The sequence below is a fragment of the Arachis stenosperma genome, chromosome 9, assembly GCF_014773155.1.
Source record: "Arachis stenosperma cultivar V10309 chromosome 9, arast.V10309.gnm1.PFL2, whole genome shotgun sequence".
NCBI classification, from domain to species: Eukaryota; Viridiplantae; Streptophyta; class Magnoliopsida; order Fabales; family Fabaceae; genus Arachis; species Arachis stenosperma.
In genome coordinates, this window is record NC_080385.1 from 69,098,862 (window position 1) to 69,103,592 (window position 4,731).

Consider the following 4,731-nt stretch of genomic DNA (forward strand, 5'->3'; position numbering starts at 1 on the left):
GTCTGTCACTAACGCCCAGTAGGTTACAGGTTTGAAGCACGTCACAGTCATCCAATCATCGAATCCTACTCAGAATACCACAGACAAGGTTTAGACCTTCCGGATTCTCTTGAATGCTGCCATCAGATCCTGCCTATACCACGAAGATTCCGATTAAAGAACCCAAGAGATAACTACTCAATCTAAGATAGAACAGAGGTGGTTGTCAGGCACGTGTTCATAGTTGAGAATGATGATGATTGTCACGGATCATCACATTCATCCGGATTAAGAACAAGTGTTATCTTAGAATCGAAGCAAGCATGATTGAATAAGAAACAGTAGTAATTGCATTAATCCATCAAGACACAGCAGAGCTCCTCACCCCCAACCATGGGGTTTAGAGGCTCATACTGTGGAAAGAAACGTGTACAAAATGTTATGGGGTCATAAGGTACGGATACAATGTCAAAAGATACTATAAATAGTAAACTAGTGTCCTAAGGTTTACAGAAATGAGTAAATGACAGAAAAATCCACTTCCGGGCCCGCTTGGTGTGCTTGGGCTGAGCAATGAAGGAATTTCGTGTAGAGACCTTTTCTGGAGTTAAACGCCAGCTTCCATGCCAGTTTGGGCGTTTAACTCCAAATTTTATGCCAGTTCCGGCGTTTAACGCTGGAAATTCTGTAGGTGACTTTGAGCGCCAGTTTGGGCCATCAAATCTTGGGCAAAGTATGGACTATTATATATTGCTGGAAAGCCCAGGATGTCTACTTTCCAATGCCGTTGAGAGCGCGCCAATTGGGCTTCTGTAGCTCCAGAAAATCCACTTCGAGTGCAGGGAGGTCAGAATCCAACAGCATCTGCAGTCCTTTTCAGTCTCTGGATCAGATTTTTGCTCAGGACCCTCAATTTCAGTCAGAAAATACCTGAAATCACAGAAAAACACACAAACTCATAGTAAAGTCCAGAAAAGTGAATTTTAACTAAAAACTAATGAAAATATACTAAAAACTAACTAAAAGATACTAAAAACATACTAAAAACACTGCCAAAAAGCATACAAATTATCCGCTCATCACTGAGCAAGCTTAGAGTGGATGTTCAAACCTTCAAACAAAAAGATGGTGAATCCCTCTATGAAGCTTGGGAAAGATACAAGCAGCTTACCAAAAGGTGTCCATCTGACATGTTTTCAGAATGGACCATATTAGATATATTCTATTATGGTATATCTGAATTTTCGAAAATGTCTTTGGACCATTCTGCAGGTGGATCCATCCACCTAAAGAAAACACCTGCAGAAGCTCAAGAACTCATTGACATGGTTGCAAATAACCAATTCATGTACACTTCTGAGAGGAATTCTGTGAATAATGGGACGCCTCAGAGGAAGGGAGTTCTTGAAATTGATGCTCTGAATGCCATATTGGCTCAGAACAAAGTGTTGACTCAGCAAGTCAACATGATCTCTCTAAGTCTGAATGGATGGCAAAATGCATCCAACAGTACTAAAGAGGCAGCTTCTGAAGAAGCTTATGATCTTGAGAACCCTGCAATAGCAGAGGTAAATTACATGGGTGAACCTTATGGAAACACCTATAATTCATCATGGATAAATCATCCAAATTTCTCATGGAAGGATCAACAAAAGCCTCAACAAGGCTTTAACAATGGTGGACGCAATAGGCTGAGCAATAGCAAGCCTTTTCCATCATCTTCTCAGCAACAGACAGAGAATTCTGAACAAAGCACTTCTAATTTAGCCAATCTAGTCTCTGATCTGTCAAAAGCCACTTTTAGTTTCATGAGTGAAACAAGATCCTCCATCAGAAATCTGGAGGCACAAGTGGGCCAGCTGAGTAAGAAAGTCATTGAAACTCCTCCCAGTATTCTCCCAAGCAATATAGAAGAGAATCCAAAAGGAGAGTGCAAGGTCATTGATGTAATCAATATGGCCGAATGCTCAAGGGAGGAGGAGGACGAAAATCCTAGTGAGGAAGACCTCCTGGGACGTCTCTCAAGCAAGAGGGAGTTTCCTATTAAGGATCCAAAGGAATTTGAGGCTCATATAGAGACCATAGAGATTCCATTAAATCTTCTTCTGCCATTCATGAGCTCTGAAGACTATTCTTCCTCTGAAGAGGATGAAGACGTGACTGGAGAGCAAGTTGCTCAATATTTAGGAGCTATCATGAAGCTGAATGCCAAGTTGTTTGGTAATGAGGCTTGGGAAAGTGAACCTCCCTTGCTCATTAGTGAACTAGATACCTGGATTTAGCAAATTTTACCTCAAAAGAGACAAGATCCTGGCAAGTTCTTAATACCCTGCACCATAGGCACCATGACCTTTGAAAAAGCTCTATGTGATATGGGGTCAGGGATAAATCTTATGCCACTCTCTGTAATGGAGAAGCTGGGGATCATTGAGGTACAACCTGCCTTGTTCTCATTACAATTGGCAGACAAGTCATTAAAACAAGCTTATAGAGTAGTAGAGGATGTGTTAGTAAAGGTTGAAGGCCTTTACATCCCTGCTGATTTCATAATCTTAGACACTAGAAAGGAAGAGGATGAATGCATCATCCTTGGAAGACCTTTCCTAGCTACAGCAGGAGCTGTGATAGATGTCAATAGAGGTGAATTAGTCCTTCAATTGAATGGGGACTACCTTGTGTTTAAGGCACATGGCCATCCCTCTATGACAAAAGAGAGTAAGCATGAAGAGCTTCTCTCAGTTCAGAGTCAAGAAGAGCCCCCACAGTCAAATTCTAAGTTTGGTGTTAAGAGGCCACAACCAAACTCTAAGTTTGGTGTTAAGACCTCATATCCAAACTCTAAGTTTGGTGTTGGGACTATACAACATTGACCTGATCACCTTGTGGCTCTATGAGAGCCTACTGTCAAGCTATTGACATTAAAAGAGCGCCTGTTGGGAGGCAACCCAATTTTTATTTATCTAATTTCAATTTTATTTTATTGTTATTTTGTGTTTTATTAGGTACATGATCATGTGGAGTCACGAAAAAAATATAAAAATTAAAAACAGAATCAAAAACAGCAGAAGAAAAATCACACCCTGGAGGAAGGACAGACTGGCGTTCAACGCCAGTAAGAAACATCTGGCTGGCGTTCAACGCCAGAACAGAGCATGAATCTGGCGCTAAACGCCAGAAATAAGCAACATTCTGGCGTTTGAACGCCAGGAATGTGCCTTGAGAAAAGCTGGCGCTGAACGCCAGTAACAAGCATGGAACTAGCGTTCAACGCCAGAAACATGCTACATATGGGCGTTGAACGCCCAGAACATGCTTCACATGGGCATTGAACGCCCAAAACGTGCATCACCTCGGCGTTTAAACGCCAGAATGGTATGCAAAGGCATTTACATGCCTATTTGGTGCAGGGATGTAATTCCTTGACACCTCAGGATCTGTGGACTCCACAGGATCACCTCAGGATCTGTGGACCCCACAGGATCATCTCAGGATCTGTGGACCCCACAGGATCCCCACCTAACATATTCCCACCTTACCTCATAATCCTATAACACTCTTCCCCATGTCACACTTCCCAACAACATCAATCTCTGAATCTCTCCTCCCAATAAACACTCTTCCCCATCACCTCTTCACCACTCACATCCATCCACTCTTTCCCATAAACCCCAACCACCTTCAAAATTCAAAAATCTTTCCCACCCAAACCCACCCTAATTGACCGAAACTACATCCACTCCCCTCCCTATATATACCCTTCCATTCTACTTCATTTTCACACAACACAAACCCCCTCTTCTACACCTTGGCCGAAACACCATCTCTCACTCTTCTCCATATTTTCTTCTTCTTCTTCTTCTCTTCTTTCTTCTCTTGCTCGAGGGCGAGCAGTATTTTAAGTTTGGTGTGGTAAAAGCATAAGCTTTTTGTTTTTCCATTACCATCAATGGCGCCTAAGGCCGGAGAATCCTCTAGAAAAGGAAAAGGGAAGACAAAAGCTTCCGCCTCTGAGTCATGGGAGATGGAAAGATTCATCTCCAAAAGCCATCAAGACCACTTCTATGATGTTGTGGCAAAGAAGAAGGTGATCCCGGAGGTCCCTTTCAAACTCAAGAAAAATAAGTATCCGGAGATCCGACATGAGATCCGAAGAAGAGGTTGGGAAGTCCTAACCAACCCCATGCAACAAGTCAGAATCTTAATGGTTCAAGAGTTCTTTGCCAATGCATGGATCACTAGGAACCATGATCAAAGTATGAACCGAGTCCAAAGATTATCACATGGTTCGGGGGAAATACTTAGATTTTAGTCCGGAAAATGTGAGGTTGGCGTTCCACTTGCCCATGATGCAGAGATGTACGCCCCTACACTAGAAGGGTCAACTTTAATCAAAGGTTGGACCAAGTCCTTATGGACATATGTGTGGAAGGAGCTCAATGGAAAAGAGACTCCCAAAGCAAGCCAGTTCAACTAAGAAGACGGACCTCAAGCCTGTGGCTAGAGGATGGTTGGAGTTCATTCAACGCTCCATCATTCCCACTAGCAACCGATCTGAAGTTACTGTGGATCGGGCCATCATGATCATAGCATCATGATTGAGAGGAAGTAGAAGTTCATGAAGTCATCTCCAATGAAATCTACAAAATATCCGAAAGCTCTCCACCATGGCAAGGCTAGCTTTTCTCACCTTATTGCCATCTATGTTACTCAGCTGGAGTTATCATAGAAGGAGATATCTCCATTGAAGAGGAT

The 4,731-nt window shown here is 42.6% G+C and overlaps 1 non-coding gene across 1 annotated transcript; it reads right to left on the reverse strand.

Moving 5' to 3' along the window:
- Positions 1 to 1,067: 1,067 nt before the first annotated feature.
- LOC130952806 (small nucleolar RNA R71) lies at positions 1,068 to 1,171 on the reverse strand. Its single transcript, XR_009074982.1, has one exon. It is a non-coding gene; the product is annotated as a small nucleolar RNA R71 (small nucleolar RNA).
- Positions 1,172 to 4,731: the final 3,560 nt, after the last annotated feature.